The sequence below is a fragment of the Eptesicus fuscus genome, chromosome 5 (genome assembly GCF_027574615.1).
Source record: "Eptesicus fuscus isolate TK198812 chromosome 5, DD_ASM_mEF_20220401, whole genome shotgun sequence".
In the NCBI taxonomy this organism is placed as follows: domain Eukaryota; kingdom Metazoa; phylum Chordata; class Mammalia; order Chiroptera; family Vespertilionidae; genus Eptesicus; species Eptesicus fuscus.
In genome coordinates, this window is record NC_072477.1 from 37,906,832 (window position 1) to 37,926,349 (window position 19,518).

At 44.8% G+C, this 19,518-nt stretch overlaps 1 long non-coding RNA gene across 1 annotated transcript in view; it reads left to right on the forward strand.

Annotated features, from left to right (window-relative positions):
- Positions 1-12,031, forward strand: part of LOC129148980 (uncharacterized) — a 93,457-nt gene extending 81,426 nt beyond the window's left edge. The window contains exon 3 of the long non-coding RNA XR_008555967.1: positions 11,874-12,031. This is a non-coding gene — a long non-coding RNA (uncharacterized LOC129148980). The remainder of the gene's footprint in view (positions 1-11,873) is intronic.
- Positions 12,032-19,518: the final 7,487 nt, after the last annotated feature.

Genomic DNA, 19,518 nt, shown 5'->3' on the forward strand with positions numbered 1-19,518 from the left:
TATCCCAAATTTTTATAGCTTTGGGTGGTGTTGATGATGATATAGCTCTTATTATAGAAACATTAGGAGCCGTAAATTTCTGTATAAGTTTTACTCTTAGGAATATTAATTTTTCAGTAGATGTTTACTACTAAAAAAGGAGGAACTCAGCTTGTATCTTCCATAAATGTAAGGTGTTTGTCATTTGGAACAAAGAACAGCAGTTTCTACAGGTGCAGAACCTCAAATAATTCTGCTTTCTTTCCTTGGAACTGATGGGAACAATATTTGAAAACCCAGAAAAACACACAAGATACTTGAAGTAGTTGTATTCTTTTTTTTAAAAAATATATTTCTTTATTGATTTCAGAGAGGAAGGGAGAAGGAGAGAGAGATAGAGACATCAATGATGAGAGAGAATCATTGATTGGCCGTCCCCTGCACGCCCCCCACTGGGGATCGAGCCCGGAACCCAGGCATGTGCCCTTGGCCGGAATCGAACCCGGGACCCTTCAGTCTGCAGGCTGACGCTCTATCCACTGAGCCAAGCCAGCTAGGGCTGTATTCTTATCTTGCAAATAAGCATTTGTTTAGAATGGGTGTGAAGGGATTGGAAAACTATTACTACAAATAACATTACACAAATGCTTTCCAACCTTGCAAGAAGATCATATGTGTGTGCACCATGAGCTGGTTGTCTTTACTATATTGCTGTTTTGGCTTCTCAAAACAAAGAAATAGTTAAAAGCATACGCCTTCAAGATGGATGAGACAGACAAGGTTCAAATACCAGCTCTAACACTTATTTGTTCCATGTGTTTTTGCAAATCACTTGAGACTCAATCTCCTCATCTGTAAAGTAGAGATAATACCCCTACCTCATAGGGTTGCTGTGCAGGCTAATGAAAGAATGTGTTGTAGACGTTCCTGGCAGGGAAAGTATTCACTATGTGGTAACTATTATCATTATCTTGATGTTAAATATATCTAAGCATTATAATATGTAGGCAATTTTGTGTTTGGAAACTGGAGGATCCCCCAAAGTCAGGCAGGTTCTCACAATACCTGGACACTACACAGAGTGTCAGAATGTTTGAAGTGGTTAATATTCTTCAAACTTCCTAAGTAGCAAGATATCCAATATTTGATCACCTCTCTGGAGAAGCTGTGCCTTGCCTCTAAGGAACACTAGACAATTAATTCATTGATTGTTTAGCTCCTACTATGTGCCAGGCATTGCTTAGGTGCTGGGTGTTTGAGAGTGAAAAAAATAGGTTTTCACTTTATGGATATTCTAGGGAGGAAAGAGCTAATAATGAATAAATAAGTAAACACTGGAGATTTCTTGATTATGGTAAGAAATCTCAGGGGTATGGAAAAGAGAGTCCCGGGTAGGAGTGGAGGACTGATTCTGGAGGGAGCTCAGAGAGGGGTCCCTGAGCAGATGGTTACTGAGGTAGAAAATGAAAGATGAGAATGAGACAGGGAAGGGCCTTCTGGGTAGAGTGAACAGCAAGTGCAAGCACCCGTGGGCAGGAAGAAGCTTAGTGTTGAGAGAGGCCATCATGTTAGGAATGTGGAGAGGGGAGGGGAGAGTGGTGCAGGCTGAGGTCCTGGCAGAAGACAGAGACAAGGAGCGAAGGATTAGAAAGGGGAAGTGCAGTCACTGCAGGAAATCATTCAGCAGTCAGACTCCACTTAAGTCCCCAAAGTGGAGGCTTCCAATGTCGGCAGACTCTGCCTTTTTGGCACCCAATGAAGAGAAAGACCAGGAGACTAAGTACAAGGAGGACTTGCTGGGAAAAGGAACACTAGGATTTTAGTGGTAATTTTACTTTGGAAAACAAACAAGCAAAAAAATCCTCATTTCCAGTCTTCTCATGAAATGTAGTGAAATGGAGCCACTAGAAAGCTCTGCACTTATTTCAGTTTCTACTCAAGAATGTTCTAAAATTATATATACAATTTAATATGTAACTATAATTTATGTTATATTAATATGTAATATATTATATTAGTACTAAAGGCCTGGTGCATGAAATTCGTGTATGGGGCGGGGCGGGGGGGGAGGTCCCTCAGCCTGGCCTGCACCCTCTCCAATCCAGAGCCCCTCAGGGGATGTCCGACGCTGGTTTAGGCCCCATCCCTCTTGCAATCCGGGACTGCTGGCTTCTAACCACTTGCTTGCCTACTGGCTTGATCACCGCCTAACTGCTCCCCTGCCAGCCTGATGGCCCACAACTGCCCTCCCCTGCTGGCCTCATGGCCCCCAATTGCCCTCCCCTGCTGACCTCATGGCCCCCAATTGCCCTCCCCTGCTGGCCTCATGGCCCCCAACTGCCCTCCCCTGATGGCCTCATGGCCCCCAACTGCCCTCCCCTGCTGGCCTGATTGCCCCTAACCATCTCTGCTTGGCCCCTACCACCATGGCTTTGTCCAGAAGGAAGTTGGATGGTAGGAAGATGTCTGGTCTCCCAGTCTAATTAGCATATTACCCTTTTATTGGTATAGATATAATACATAGTATGTTATAATAAATATATATTACATTTATAAATAAAATATCTATCTACCATATATATATGGTAGATAGATACACACACACACACACACACACACACACACACACACTAGAGGCCCGATGCACAAAGGTAAGAGTATGCCTTCCTTTCCCGGCTGCAAGCACTGGCTTCCCTGTGGCACCTGGGACCCGGGCTTCCCTTGTAGCCCTGGCTTTGTCTGGAAGGACATCTGGTCTAATTAGCATATTACACTTTTATTATTATAGATACATATATATATATTTTTTCTCTTAAAGGCTCAAAATCTAGCATTTTTTATTCTGTAGCAATTCTGATATATTTGAAAGTAGGAAGAACATCCTATATGAAGCACACTACTTCCTAGAAATAGATGTGTAGACAGTATTTCAGCCTTAATTTCCCCAGACATTTACCGCCCATCCAGGGCTCACATGCTTGATGGTTTCATGGTAGGTAACATGGCCACGTGGAGTACAGCTCCTTAATACTATTGGGGAAGGCATGGTGCTAATGAGTTCACGGTCATGGGGTCCAACACGAGTGGTTGTTTTGTTACAAGGCCAAGAATTCATTTAGCCAGTTTGGCCATGAGGAGCCCAGGCGACAGGGTGTCAGTGGACAGGTCAGGTCTACCGTGGCCACAGGCATGTGGCAGGGCAGGCAATTGCCTCACTGTGGCCCCCACAGAGATGCTTTGAGCTGAGGCTCCTCCCTTGTCAGCAAAATCTTTTGATATTTGAGAAATTTCATGAGGCATGTTCTAGGAAATTGTACTTTTCATGGATGCTCACTCACTGGGCAAGTTAGCTCTCCCTCCATTTGCTAAGACTTCACTGTTCCTTGTCCATCCACTGTTTCCTTGACTATTCAACAATTTAGTTTCATTACATTTTGACATAAATCTCAGCATATTACAGGCCCTTCTTCAAGTTATACACTATCAAGGGAAGGGACCTAATTTGATTTTCTTTTTTTCCCATAGAAAGCAGAAAAATAATTTATTCTAAAGATGGCAGAAACAAGGAATTCATCCTGAAAATATACTTTGCTGTAATTCTGTTGGGCCAGATCTTCCCTCTGAGCATGCTTTCCTATTGTTTGCCCTCTAGAGTCTTAATTTTCTTGTAGCAGTTTTTAAACTCTTCGCTGATTCCCATGTTGGGAGCAGGCAGGAGCCATCTTCAAATCCATAGATTCCAAGGAGAGAGTAACATATTTCTCACAGGAATAGCACCTTCTATCTCAGAAGAGTGCATAAACATTTTATGGAGCTGGCACAGTGTAGATTAAGTAGGCCCATCATTTATCAAAGTGTAAAAAAGATGATAAGAAAAAATACTGCATTGTAAAATAAGATATTCAAATATGGCATGAATATTTAAAGCAGCTGATGGCCAAAACAGGTGAGTCAAGGAAGGTGGTCTGGGTTTTCAGGTGACTTTGCATCCAGAGGGATTCTCTTCATGACCACAGTGAGAGGCTCCTCGGGTCATTATTCGCGATGGTTGCCACCGGAGCTGCCAGCCCCCGCCCTGTCACCTCAGTCAGTCCCACCAGGCTGATTTTTTTTAACAGAGGGGGGGAAAAATCACCTCTTGGCTAGCTTGGGCTTTTCTCTCCCCACCACGACCACTTTGGCATTGTGTGGTTTGGCTCACAGATTGTTTCCACAAGGTGGACCGGTGGTACTGATCAACCTTAGGCTAAGGATGCCAAGTTCTGTCTCCAGGCAGGCAGGCCATTCCAGGTGAGTTTGCTGAGATTGTGACATCCATCCATCCAAAGGCTGTCTGACCCTGAACTTTCACGGTGAACTACTTGAGAGGGTTGGCAACGTAGTCATTAAACACAGGGTCTGAAGACAGTTGCCTGTTACCTTAATGCAAGGGTGGGGAACCTTTGTCCTGCCAAGGGCCATTTGGACATTTATAACATCATTCTCAGGCCACACAAAATTATAAACTTAAAAATTAGCCTGCTGTATTTGGCCAAACATTTAATTAACTCACCCCTAATGCCTTGGCGGTCCAGACCAAATGGTTTTGTAGGTCTTATATGGCCTGCAGGCCGGACATTCCCCACCCCTGTCTTAATGGAACAAAAGGCTTCCCCACTGCCCCTCAGAAGGATTAGTACAGATCATTGTGCTAAGAGGAGGAAGAGGAAAATGAGTAAAATGTATATACGCCTGCTGGGGCACAGATGTCAATAAATCATGCCAGGCCTCTTTAAACTGTTGTCCTTGAAAACAAAGGAAATCCATGTAAAAGATGTGCTTCCGGCAGGTCACAAGGCTCATGGGGAAGGCACATGCATCATTGGACCTGTTTCTAGGTCCCCACCAATGCACCCTGTGGTCCGTGTTCCTATATTCCTATGAAATATTCGTTTTTCCCCTGAATTAACAGAAATGCAAGAATGAGGGGCATGTGTTTGAAAAATAGTATAATTGGAGATAGGCAACATAAACATATTCATAAATAAAACAAACATAATTTGGAAGGAGGAGATTGGGAAAAGATGTTACAGAAGAGCAAGGCTGTTGCCTCTTGGTTGATGAAAAGTGGGGGCTAGCCAGGAAGTGCAGACATGTGGTCTCAGGTTGGCAGTTCATGTGCTGGCTCTGAAGTCAGATGCCTCCACTCAAATCCCAGCCTTTCCAGTTACTCCCACGTGACCTTGGGGAAGACAACCTCTTTAGGACCACTTCATTGTGAATAGGACCCATCTGTGAAATGGTACCTAGTCCATAGGACTCTGAGACCTAAAAGAAATAATGTAAAGCTTATCAAGTTCATTGCTCTGTGCCTGGTAAATGTGAGCTCTCAATAAATGGTAGCTATCAATATTAAGTCATGCTTTAGAAGGAAATATACAAATACACAAGGTGTCTGTATTCTCCCTGTAGCTGTAAATGTACACCTGACACATCCCATTGTCTATATTCCTGGCTGAAGCTATAACTATCATTGTGTCACAAGACACCCCCTCCCCCCACTTCCTTATATTCTGGCCTGTGTTGCTGACTACTTTGCTTTCTTTTATCTAGATCCTAAATCAGAGTGGTTTAATATGCTTCTATGATTGAGCATTTTCCATATCTACTAATGAAGAGCTCATATTGATGTAGCATATGTTTATATAGCTTATAAAGGAGTAAGATGCAAGACTTGATTTCTTGTATAAAATTGTAACATATAGGTAAGATACACGAAGGCAGGTGTGAGTAAAGATAAGCTGATACGTAGTTAATGGGGCAAGCTATGTGGATGGCTATATAACAAATGCGTCCCATGGACTATTTTAACAATTCGGCTCTCCATACTCTCTCTTCATGGATTAAGGATTTAGGAATCAAAGAAAGTCATAAGAGAGTGATATAGGAATCAATGGAATTAATTATTTGAATACTCTTATGGGCTTAAAAATAATTGGTATATCCCACATGCACAGCATCCTGGATTTAATTCTTTTTTGTTTGTTGTGCTTTTTGGTCCATAGTTTCAGATGGTTGGTTGTGAAGCACTTTGGAATTCTTTAGCATGACAACTAAGAGAAGCATATTCATTGTTATAATACTTCCTATACTGCAAAGTTTATTGTTAAAATTAGATCTACTTGCTTAGGGAGCTCTTCAGTAACTCTTGCAAACTTAGGTGGAGTGAATGGAAAGTTGCTTTTGGAAGATCCCCAAAGTTCAACATCTGTACCACAACGTGGTTTGTGTGTTTAAGACCAACAAAGACTAGAAAAGTGTTCTTGGAGTTATTTGGGCATTTTTGTTTTTAATTCAGAGAGCGAACTATTTTGAATGCCACACCAAATTTCCATGGTTCTCAACAGGAAAGGCATAGCCATGCATTGCTAGTCCACGGGCCACATGAATCCTGAAGGAAAATATTGGATTGTTCTGTTTATTCCCTTGTCAGAGTTTATTGATCGAGTGAGCTCTCCTGTAGCTTGGGCAGCCTTTGATCTGCCAGGGAGAAATTGGGTTTGGGATTTTGGTGGAAGGGAGGGGAGGAGGTTAGGGAAGGATTTGAAATGTAATGGCTCTTGTTATCTGTAGTGGCCAGAGACAACCTGACACAGGCCAGCTCGGAACTGTTGCCCGGGAAGAGCAAGGCCAGGGGATGGTGGGCGGGAGCTGAAGGCAGGCTTTAGCATTGTCAGCAGGAGAAGCACTTAGTTAAAGCTGCTGGAGTGATTTCTTGCTGCTAATAGATTTGTTTCTTTAGAGGCAGATAAGTAAAGGAAACGATGACTTTTAAGTGAATAGTTCCCCTGCATGGGGCTGGTTAGTGTCAGCTAGTCCAGTGGCAGGAAATACCAATTTTTTTTTTTTTTTGTAGCCTAGTGACAAAAGGCTTTGCTGTCTCCCCTCCCCCTCTCCCCACCTTCCCACCCTCGCTCCTTCTCGCCTACAAAACCCAGACGCTGGCCCCTCTGCCTGCTGGTGGAGGGCCAAGGCTTGTCTGAAAGCCGTTTAAGTAATTGCTCATAATTGCACATGTTTCCCTGACTGGGCTTTTACCTCTCCACCCCTGAAATTAAAAGGGGCCAAAGATGTGTGACCTTTTTCTAATGGGATGGGTTCTGGAACAAAGGAATTCAAGGAGGAGGCCCAGGGCCTTTATCAGGGCTCATCTCTGACAGCTGGCCCAGGCCTGGGGGAGAGGCAGGATTGTCCTTTTTCAAGTTGGAGAGGAGCAGGGGTGGGAGGGAATTCCTCCTCTCCAAACCTCACAGTTCTGTGTGGTGTGTCTTGAAGTTCTTCTCTCTCTTCCTGCACTCTGCCTGGACATCAATCTTTGCCTGATGCTGAACATCATTTAATTCTGAAAAGGGGTTGACCGATAGCACCCTAGAGCAGCTCAGGAGGCTTGCTTTTCCCCAGATAACTCCTTATCCCTTGGATAACTCACTCAACTTCTCTGAGCCTCAGGTTCCTCATCTGAAAAACAGGGATGATGGGATAATGGCACCTGTCAGAGGGACTGGAGATAATATATATAATGTACAGTGCTTGGCACCAAGGAGTCCAATAAATGGCAATTATTTCCTAAACATAATTTCTTGATGTTATTTCACTCCCCTTCTTTTTATCTCTCTGAGTTGGGGAATGACAAATTCTAGGCCTTGAATTTAAGACCCAAATTAGTTAAAATCAATAGAGTTTTAAACACAGAAAGGAATTTTAGAATTATCTAGTCTACATTAGAACCATCTAGGGTTGTTTTTTTAAAAAAATTTGTATTGATTTTTAGAGAGAGAGGAAGGGGGGAGAGGGAGAGAGAGAGAGAGAGAGAGAGAGAGAGAGAGAGAGAGAGAGATACTGATGTGTGAATCAGCTGCCTCCTGCATGCCCGCTACTGGGGATCAAGCCTGCAACCCATCACATGCCCTGACTGGAAATGGAACCGACAATCTTTTGGTGCAGTGGACAATGCCCAACCAACTGAGCCACACCAACCAGGGTCCTAGGGAGTTTTTAAAACTATTGATGCCCAAGTCCCAATGTCTAGAGATTCTGACTTATTTGGTCTTTGGTAGGATCTGGGTGTTAGTATTTTTGTAAAGTGATTCAAGGTTATTCCACTGTGAAATTGGAGTTGAGAACCACTGATCTTATCAATCCACTTCATTTCACAGGCAGAAACCTGAGGCTGCTAGAAATTTGTTTGTCATTAGCTTGCTGATCCACCCAGCTATGCGTGCAACACCAAATCTATATGGGGTATTTACTATGTGTCAGGCAATGTTCTAAGCACCAGTCATAGATGGATCCCCTTAGAAGAGAGCACAAGAACCAGAACTGACAGCTGGCAGGGAATAGTTCTGTTCTATCAACTACTTAGCTTGTTGCTTTAAGGTGCTTCTTTACACTGAGTGGCCAGATTATTATGATCTCTGAATGCATAATAATCTGGCCACTCAGTATATATCCTATATAATAAAAGGCTAATATGCAAATTGTCCCCTTGACCAGGAGTTCGACCAGCAGGCAGGCCGGCCAACCGTCCATGTCCCCTCCCCCTGGCCAGGCTGGCCAGACCCCACCTGTGCACGAATTCATGCACTGGGCCTCTAATACACACACACACACACACACACACACACACACACTGAGTGGACCAGCAGGCAGGCCGGCCAACCGTCCATGTCCCCTCCCCCTGGCCAGGCTGGCCAGACCCCACCTGTGCACAAATTCATGCACCGGGCCTCTAATATATATATATACACACACACACACACACACACACACACACACACACACACACACACACACCGAGTGGCCAGATTATTATGCATTCAGAGATCATAATAATCTGGCCACTCAGTGTATATCGGTAGAAGTCACACCTGGGGCAAGGAGAAACTGGTCACTTGAGAGGAATGGCTGATGGTGACTTGGGCTTCTAGCCCAGCTGGTGTCTTCTCCATGCTGAGATTCCTGTGATCATTACTGAACCCCAACATCACAGGATATGCTGCACCTGAAAACTCGGCACGCCCCGAGTCCCTTTCTCTGGGCTGTCCTCTTGCCCTGAAACTCACCTCACACATTCGGGCACAGCTCATGAGCCACAAGCAGATTCCGGGCCTGCAAATCCTGCTGACACAAACAAAATGGAGACAACATGAACATTCTGTGCCTCGGTTTATGCTGTTATAGTTAATGACCTGTCAGTGTTTCCATTATAAACCCCTGTTTTCGGGGATGTGTAACCCAGTCATAAACGTTCTCTGCAGGCTGAGCGCTGGCACTTGTGATTTCAGCCTGGGAGCACATGTGTGTGTTGGTGTGTGCATATGTTTTTACAAGGATATGAAGGAAAAAAATAAGTTAGCCATTTTTAAGCAAAGGATGGTGAGAAACAGGGGGAAAAAAGGTGGTAATTGATTGCAGATGCTCTTTTGATGCTGCCAGGACCTTGAAAACTGCTGAGTTGCTTTGCCCCCCACCCCCAATTGGGGATATGAAGAGTTGAGATGCTATTCTGTGCAAGAAATGTTAATTGACAAAGTAAAACTCCACATATGAAGGGTAAAGTATGGACTTGGGCAGCTTCCACAAGAACAGAACTTGACTCAAATCCAAAGGCTGTAGAAGCCAGAAGCCAAAGGATCAAGACAATAGGCTGCAAAGACACGTTCCTTTCACCCAGGCTGGCCTGTTTTCCTCTCATTCCCTCTTGCTCTGCCCTAACCAATAGGAGAAAGAGAAGATACAGGAGGGGTTTCCCCAAACCTGCTTCACCTAGTTTTTGATGGTATCCATAGTTGTCAGGGTGTGTGCTTGATGGATGGACTTGTCTATTTTCCCTTTGAATATAGAATTCCAGAAAACATCTGATAATTTGGATTTAATGAGATTATGTCAAAACACTTATGTGAAACCAGGCTGATCGATGTTGGTAGGAATCCAGGAGTCCAACAATCCGTAACACTCAAAAAGTTGTAAACCCCAAAGTGGCCATTGTGCATTAAAACAAACCCAATGAAACAAAACCTCATTTTGTGAGCTGCTTCCCTTATAATTTTTCCAGAGAGATGCTTTTGCTTGAAACCCAAGAATGACTAATCTTGAACAATGAAGAAATCTGCAGAAAAGAAACCAGGGCCAGTAAAGTCAGAATCTCTTTTGTCCAAAGACGTGCCTGTCAATCCAAGTGCACAAGGTATGCCTCTCCAACGAGAAGCTTCAGACCTGAGTGATGAGCACAGAGACTGGCATTGTCTTCATCCCTACATCTCCAAACCATGCCCAAGTGAAGACAAGGAAGTGTCAAGATCTGTTTTCCCTCACAACTGTTCAACAACCATCTACTTATATCTAGATGCACTCATCTCATGCAACTTGTTCACTGTATGGTAGCCTGTTTGATCATCTTTCTGTTCCTTGAGCATACCAAGTTCCTTCCTTCTTTAAGGCCTCTGTAACACTCCTTCTTGCACCTGGAATGTTCTTCTCTCCTCTCTTTGCATGGCTGGTTCTTTATCCTCATTCTAGTCTCAGCTCAAATGTCACCTTCCTGTCAGGGCCTCCCTTCTTGCCCTGTCACTCTATTTCAGGGGCTGACAAACTATGCACTGGGGGCCACATCTGGACATCAACCTGCGTTTGTACGACCTGAGAGCTAAGAATGATTTTTACATTTTTTTAATGGTTGGAAAAAGCAAGGAAAGAAGAATATTTTGTGACACATAAAATTACATGAAATTTGAATTTCAGTGCCCATAAATTAAGTTTTATTTGCACACAGCTGTGCTCGTTTATTTACATGTTGTCCATGGCTGCCTTCAGGCTGTAATGGCGGAGTCAAGCAGCTGCAACAGAGAGTGCTTGGCCCACAAAACCTAACATATTTTCTCTCTGGCCCTTGACAGAAAAAGTTTTCTGACCTCTGTTCTAGTCTGTTCAAATACTACACTTCAATATGTCTATAGCACTTGCCATTGGTTATAAATTATCTTATTATCTACCTACATGCATATTTATTTGTCTGTATCTTCCCACTAGGAGCTCCGGAGGGCAGACCTCTTCTGTCTTGTTCACTGGAACATAGTTCAAGAGGTTAAGTGGACACTCAAAATACATGTGCTGAAGGAACTAATGAATGAATGGATATAGTTCCTGGACCAACTGATTGTCTCTGAAGCTTAAATTGGTTCATCCACCCATCCGTTCATTCATTCATTCCATAACTACTTACTGAGTGCCTACTATGTAGCAGGCATTTGTGCCTTTGGCTTGCCCATTCATTTGCTTTCATGGGGGTTGAGCTGCTGTGGAGTCAGCTCCAATGGGCTTGGTCAATTTTTCAAGTCGTCAGACAGTTCTGACTCTCCTGGTCCATGAGGCTGCCTTCAGTCCCGTTGCATCCTTCCCTGGCAATAGCACGAAGGTTGTGCAGCTCAGAGCTCTAAATTGCCTCTTGGATGACCCATCCGCCCTCCCTCAGGAAGAGGCATCTGTCCCATTATTGCTCATTCAAGCACAACCTCAGTTTCTGCTTGTGTCCTAGAAACCCTCCTCTCCCCACACCCCCATTCATCCCAGCTTGCCCCGACAGCCTCCCACTCACACCTGCAAATCTCATTCACAAGGCGTCAGATTCATCATCACTGGCCTGAAAGCACCCTCCTGAATGGAGCAGCAGAGCCTGAGAGAGAGAGCAGGGCAAGAGTCCGGTGGCCCACAGCTTTCCCTCCCTCCTCCTCCTTCCTGCCTTCTCTGCAGATGAGCTCCTGGGAAAGAGTCCCTGTGTGCATTCCCTGAAGTGGATGCTTCGTTCACTGACTGTGCTGTTCGAGGAGGATGTGACAGTCTACTTCTATATATTACAGATCTCCGTTCCTGGTGATGATAGGAAGATCAGTACCCACCCTGTGTTTACAGAGCAATTGCTGCACTGAACAAGATGTTGAAAGATCTCAGGTTTGGACACAAAAGAAAGGATACATCTTTAAAGAAGCCTGACTCCTTTCCTCATGTGTTAAGATAAAATGCCCACTTTTACACCTCTCTGGTGTGGAGTTTTCATGACCATATGATCTGGGTTTTCCAAGCCTGCTCCGGTTTAAAATGTACTTTCCCATTTTTAAAAAACATGAACCCCAGAATCAAGTTGGTGAGTCTGGTCACCCCATCTGTGAGATTTTAATAGGAAAAATTGGTCTTTCTTGACACTCTTTTCAGCACTTGATGGAGTGTCACATTTTCCTTTGGACCATAAGGAGCAAGCGGAGTTCAGCCAGGGTAGGGTTGGCCAGAGAAGCTGAGGACAGCTGTTGGACAGGGCTGGTGGGGTAACTGAGGCAGGATGAAACTGACCAGTCATAGCTCACTGATTTTCCTGATTAAGATTGGGGGGCAACCTCTCATGTGTCCTGGCTGTGCCCCTTCCTCGTTCTCACTTTAAATATGAGCCCGTTCACAGTGTTCCTAAGAGCCTCCAAGAACACCAGAGTAGAAAGTTCAAATAGAGGGTAATGCCATTATGTTGGCCACCTGGCAATCCCGAGCCCTGAGAAAGCTCCAGGCCTATGTGGGTGCTTCATAAACATCATTTAACATTTAATGGAGGGAAGAGACTAGTAAATGTGCTCTTGGTTGGCAAGAGAATAGGGAATCTGATCCCTTCCTTCTGACATTTGAACCCTGCTTTTTTCCATACACAAAAACACACACAGCCAGGGAGAAGAGATGAGACACATATAGGAGATTCAGGAAAGCAATTCATAAAGAAAAAATAATTCATGTTTTTGTTGTTAAATGGGCATTCAAAACATCAACCCCACAGTGCAGAAGCGGCTACGTCTGAACATCATTACCGTATTTTCTGGCGTATAAGACGACTGGGTGTATAAGATTTTCCTGGGTTAAAAAGTCGTCTTATACGCTGGAAAATACGGTAGTCCAATATATCTAATCCATTATATCTAATCCCATCAATATAGTCCAATATACCGTATTTTCCGGCATATAAAACGACTTTTTAACCCAGGAAAATCTTATACGCCCAGTCGTCTTATACGCCGGAAAGTACGGTAAATAGAAGGCCTGAAAAATATCCTGGCCAGTCAACCACATTTGCACTTGGGTAAAATCTGAGAGGCTACAGCCCCTCTTCTCTTCCCTGCTCCCATCCCTTGTTCCAAAGACTCCAGGTCTCCTTCAATCAAAGCATCTCAGACTTTTCAGTACATATGTATCACTTGTGTTTTAAGTACATAGGGGGGGTCTTGTAAAAGACTGCAGATTCACTGTGTCTCAGGGAGGGCTGAGAGCCCGCACATCTGGAAAGCATCCAGCCATTGCCCATGCTGCTGGTCCGCAGTCCAAACTTTGAGTTGTGAGGCCTTAGAGAGCCAGTTCTTGAGTCTCAGTGGCTTGCTCGTTCTTGGCCTGAGGTCCAATTCAGTCCTTGGGCCAGAACTCTGAAGTGGGGACATTTTCCGTGGGCTGGAGGGTTGGAAACGTGCATGCATGAGTGTTGCTTGGGCTCCTTATGATCCTGCTTTTGGAGTTCTTCATCAGCCAGGTGTCCTCAGCTTCCAGAGGGACTGGGATGCTTTTCTGCCATCCCTGCCACTTCTCCATGCTCGGTCCCCATCAGGGTCCTGGATCCCAGGTTGATCATGGGAGCACCTTCCCACTCCCTGGCTGGGAAAGCTCAGCTAATTAGCACCAGGCACCAGTGACCTCACCTGTAAAATGGAAAAAAGAATAGTACCTTCATCAGAGTGTCTTTAGGTTTCAATGAGTTAACCCAGCGCAGAGTCAGCCCCCAGGGAATCTGCTTTGTAGGGTCACATGCGATGGTCTCTGCCCTTCCTAGATTGCTGAGGTGCTCAGAGGGGTGTAATTATGGCCGAATTTGTGACCTAGTTTTCATTGTATAATTTGGCCTTCAGGGACACATTCAGGCGCTTGTGATTAGAAGACTGTGAAGTGAGCCAGCTCTGGGGACAAAGCACGGGGCTAGTCCTGGCTACCTCGGGTAATCTCAGGTGGCAGGTTCTGTGTATGGACCCTTGGGGAAACCAAAGAGACTAGCGATCATCCTAGTGGATGATCATCTCAGCCAAAAAGGAGAACTGTTCCAGATACATGGCAGCTGTGGCAGCCAGCAGGCATCATTCCTTCTCCCAGAGTGATGGCCATCGCCCCCAATCCAGACTATGTCCTCGAGATAATCCTGCTAATCTCTGCTGCTGCTTCTGTCATCACTCCGGACCACTCTCTCACTCTGCCGTGGCACCGCTCTGCTCTCCTTCCCTCATGCCTTCTGCTTGCTGTCTCTGTGTCCGTCTCCTGGTTCTGCTGCATTCTTCACCTACTTACTGTCTCTTCCCCTCTGTCTGGAGCTCAAACTCTCCCAGAGATGATGTATGGGTTCAGACAGATCTAGCGTGAACACCTCAGTGAACCCCTTATTGGCTACTGACCAGCATGTGGCTAGCACCCCATGGTTATAAAGTGCAAGACATGACAGTCACCTCTGATTGGTAAAACTGCTTCAGGCAGTCAGACATAGGTCATTTAGGATGCTTTTGGTAAAAAATCTGACTCAAGTGGCTTACCAAATAAGGAGTTAATCTATATATATAAAAGCCTAATATGCAAATTTTCCCCATGGGAGTTCGACCAGGAGACCAATCGCTTGCTATGACATGCGCTGACCACCAGGGGGTGGCGTGAAATGAAGGAAGGCCCCAGCCAGCAGCTGGCAGCTGGCAGCTGGGGAAGGGAGGCCGTGGCCGGCAGCAGGAAGGCCCCAATAGGTACTGATTGCTGGCCAGGCCTAGGGACCCTACCTGTGCCGGACTGAGGCTGAGGGACCTCCTCAAGTGCACCGGGCCTCAAGTTATCTAATAAAGAAGGGCCAGAGGTAGCATAGTTTCTGGGAGGGTCACCATTGGTTGCCTGCCTAAACCTATTTTTCTCCTCTTTCCTATTGGAAGAGCCTAGATTTTGTTTCTATACGAAGCTGTATGAGCAAGGGAGAGTGTCCTTTCCCTGTAGCTATGAGAGTAGATTTTGATTAGTTTCTTTCTGTTCCTTCTGCCAGAAGTTTAGGGAGGGACATGTGATCCAATTATAAGCAAAAAGACATGGAAGAACTTACGGGAAAAGTTTTCTTGCTCTTAAAAAGCAATGTGTGTTAACCTTCCAACTCAGCAATCCTATGCCTAAGAATTTACTCGAGGGAAATGAAAACATACATCCACACAAAGACCTGTCTGTGAATGTTTACAGCAGCTTCATTCATAATAGCTAAAACTGGAACTAGCCCAGACGTTCATTTACTGGTGACTGAATAAACAAATTATGGTATATCTATACAATGGAATACCACTCAGCAATAAAACAGAACAAATTACTACTGACACCTGCAACAATGTGAATGGATCTCAAATGCATGTGCTTAGAGAAAGACACCAGACACAAATGGCTACTCTACTGTATGATTCCATTTGTATGACATTTTTGCAAAGGCAACCGTTAGGGACGGAAATCAGATTAGTGCTTGCCAGGTGCTGAGGTTGAGGGAGGGGATTGACTACAAATGGCCATGAGGGAACTTTTTGGCAAGATGGAAATGTCCTACACCTGGATTGCTAAAAGACTGTATACACTTGTCAAACTCATCAAATTGTACACTTTAAATGGTGAATTTTGCTGTATGTAACATATATCCATAAGCCTGACTCTTTTGAAAAGAGCCACATGCTAGAGGAAGCAGACCCTTTTCTGTCTGCCTTTGGACAATGCCTTCATTGATTATCTGAAGCTGCAGTATCATTTTGGCACCATGAGGGGCAGATGACCTGGAAGGTCACGCCACACACTGAGGATGATGGAGTGGAAAAATTATTGAGCTGCTGAATTAACCAGCCCTAGAATCACCCTACTTTTGACTTCTAATTTTTATGTAATTCATTCCTTATTATTTAAGCTAGTTGGAATCAGGCTTTCTACCCAAAGCACCCCATCCTAAATGACATGTGAGCTATGAGTATGGACCTGCCTGCAGTAGCTTTGTGCATTAGAACAGGACTGAAGATGTGGAAGAAACTACATCAAGCATCATCATCCATTTAGGACAGTAACCCATATGCGATGTGGTGATCTTATCCTTTTTATTTCTTGAGTCTCTTAGTTTGTACTTCACACTTATTACTGATGTTTCTCATTGGGATATCTGTTTCCCTTAGACCTCTGAAGCACATACTTCATAGCCACATGAATAACATTTTCCCATTATGAGTACGGCAGTGTTGGCTGGTAATGCTCTGGAACCCAGTGGAGCACAGACAGATTGAACTTTCCAAGTGGCCTGGAAACCTGGTATTGCCATGTGGTGCCCCCAGTTTATCTTCAGATGGAGAGGGCTCTGGGCTGAGGATGCGTGGAGAGGACCATGTGCTTCTGTATCCTGAATAAGAAGGTGGATGCTCTGGGGCAGGCAGAGGTGGTCCTTGGTTGGTAAAATTGTAGACGAACTCTCAGAGACTTGCTCATAAAAGTAAGCTGTGGCATTCAGACTACACTAGTCTGGAATTGAGGCCAGAGACCTTTCTTCTCCAAGTTTCAGAGCCAAGGAAGTAGGGCACCAAAGACTTGTGTGAAATCTCAGGACCACACACAGCAAGGCTACGCTGTGTCACTGAGCTCACAGAGAGCATAAAGTTCTCCCAGTGAGCAAAGCCATCCTTTCCCTTCTCTCTCCATTCCCTCTCCATCTAATGTCTCCTTCCTTTCTATCACTTAATAGGTCCACATTGCTCCTGATTTTCTTGCATTCTCAGGGAAAGCTTGGAATATCTGGGCAGTGATTTGTCTGTGGGCTTTTCCATATCTTTCCCCCAACCAAGGACCCAGTTTTATATATCTGATGGCTGGAAAAATGTTCTCTAGACTAGCTCTGGCTCCTTCCATTTTAAACCTTGTTACTTCTGTTACCCACATACTTGGGATATGGGGTTCAGTAGGACACATTCAGATTATGATATGACCTTTGACCTTTGTCTTGGACTAACTTAGCTCTCCATGGGAAATGACTGTGAACCACATACATACATACTGCTAAACACAAATTAAATGTACCCCCAATTTAACTTCTTATCCAGATCCCCCCAAAATGCCTATAGCCACTCTAAAGCCACACAACTCAAGGGGAAGTGTGTCTGAAGGAAAGCCCCAAATGGAAATGTATAATAGGCTTAAGTGAATTGCGGTTAAAATATTATACATTTGTACATTTCATAAAACATTCAACTACGTAAACTCTTTGCTAAGTCTACCCCCTGCCCCTCAGGGTCTTGGAACGTACCTATTCCAGGGAGGGACCCTGAAGCTTAAGCTTAATAATTTAGGGTGAGGTCATCTCTGATTTAACTAAATGAAACTGTGTCATATGAACACTACCTGGCCCAAAGGCAAACCATTGTGGGAAACACAGGTGCTGCTCACACTTTAGGGCCTCATAGAATGTTTGTTGAGTGAGTGAATGAGAGAATGGATCAGCCATTGTCGTTGAAGCTTGCCTGAGGAACTGGGAAGCATGTACTTCATAATACACAGTTATTCATTTTGTTTCTTTCCCACAGGTTTTCCTCTACCCCCAAGTGATGGGTTGGGAATCAGGAGTTAGACTAATTAGCTTCTTAAGAGCCCATTCATGGATATTAAGAGAAATTGGTATATGTTTGTCCCTTTATCATAAATCTAAATACTAGCTAATAAGCTCTGGTTGAGAAGGGGCCCAGAGAGAAGGTTTGTTTATCTGTAGCGAGGAGAGCAAAGGGACCCTTATGTGAAATCAACACTGAGCTCTGAGTGGGGCCCTGTTCCCCTAAGAAACCAAACAGGAATAGCCATGTGGGATGACATAGTGTTGAACACTGTCCACCACTGGGTGAGGTCATCCGTCAGCTGCTGGAAGGGAAAGAGATGAAACCTGCTCATTTACTTTGAGACGGTTCTGACAAACAAAGCCCACAGGACTGGTGCAGCAGAGCCCGGGGTGGTGTGGGCTATAGTTGAGCTGTGCCCTCCACCTCCCGGAAATTGTGCTTCTGCATGCCTGACCCTAGCCACCTTAGAGTTTTACCACTTCCACGGCGCGTGCTCTGGTTCCCAGAGCATTTGTCATGCAGCCGTGGCTGGGGTCCCCGAGACAGCACGCAGCCCTCATGGGAAGATGCACATCCCTCCTAGATGATTTCCAACCCCAGCTTGATACAGAGCTTCCTCCTGCTAGCTGCCTGTCTCCTCTCCAGTCCTACCTTCCACACACCTATTCTTAACTTTGCATGTGGTGCTCTATTTTCTGCAGGCTCCTGGCCGTGTCATGCCTCAGTGCCTTTGCTCAGTACTCTCTCCTCTGTTGGGAGGGCTCAAACCTTCCCTCTGCTTCCCCAGAGCAGGTCCCACTCAGCTTTGAAGTCTGACCTCATGTAGCAACCCCTCCAGGGTGTCTTTGCTGCTTCTGTGCCCAAGGGCTCACTCTCTGTAGATTATCTTCTTGCTCACAGAGTCTGGAACACAGTAGTTGCTCCTAAGTGCATTTTTCTGTATGTTTGAGAATGTTGAGTTCTGCCATAGAAAACAAATAGAATGAATGAAACTCATTAAGATGTGTTAAGCACAGGCCATGAGTAGCCCATTGGACAAATAAATTACTTAATTTAAGTAGAGTATATGTCTTTGAACATAGACAGAAAGGGCTGGAAGGACCGAGTAGTTACTAAATAACTGTGATACATGAAATACACACAAGATACTGAATAATTAAGAAGTCTTCATTTGGATACCCACTGGCACATCCATTTGGCCCTGTGTGTCCCCCTACTCAAGAAATGCAAATATAACTCATGGCTACGCAATAGGCTAATTGCCAAACTTCAGCTAGGACCAGATGGAATTCTTCTGATAGAGCAACTATGTGCCCTTCACCCCAGGAACCTTCATCTGTTGTGTGCTCTTGCCCATACCTAACTCGGTCCTCTCAGCAACACCATCCGTGGGGAAAGCAGAACCCAGCATGTAGGTTGTGCGGTTTCTTCCACCTGCTTGCACTCTAGCCTAAGTGTGACAACTTATACCACATCTGTTCCCCTTGCTCCTTGCTGTGGGCTTTAAATTCATGTAATGAACCATGTGGTTCAAACATATAAATGTAGTGAGAGAGCCTTTCTGTTCCATGACCCCCAGGAGAGCTTGGAGGCTACCATTGTGTCCAGGTAATTTCCCACCCATCACTACTGAGTAAATATTGACTTACTGAGTGCTTCCATGAATGAACACTACAGAATTCAGCACTGTCTTTCAGGGCCTCTTTGGCTCTCACACAGTTCTACTCACCATGGGCAAAAAATCCCCGAAAGCCTGACTCTTGCTGCCACCTTTCACACATTGGAGATGATGGCTACCTGTCCTGGGAGGCAGGGGAAACTCTTGCAAGTCTCTGAGTGAGGTAAGCAG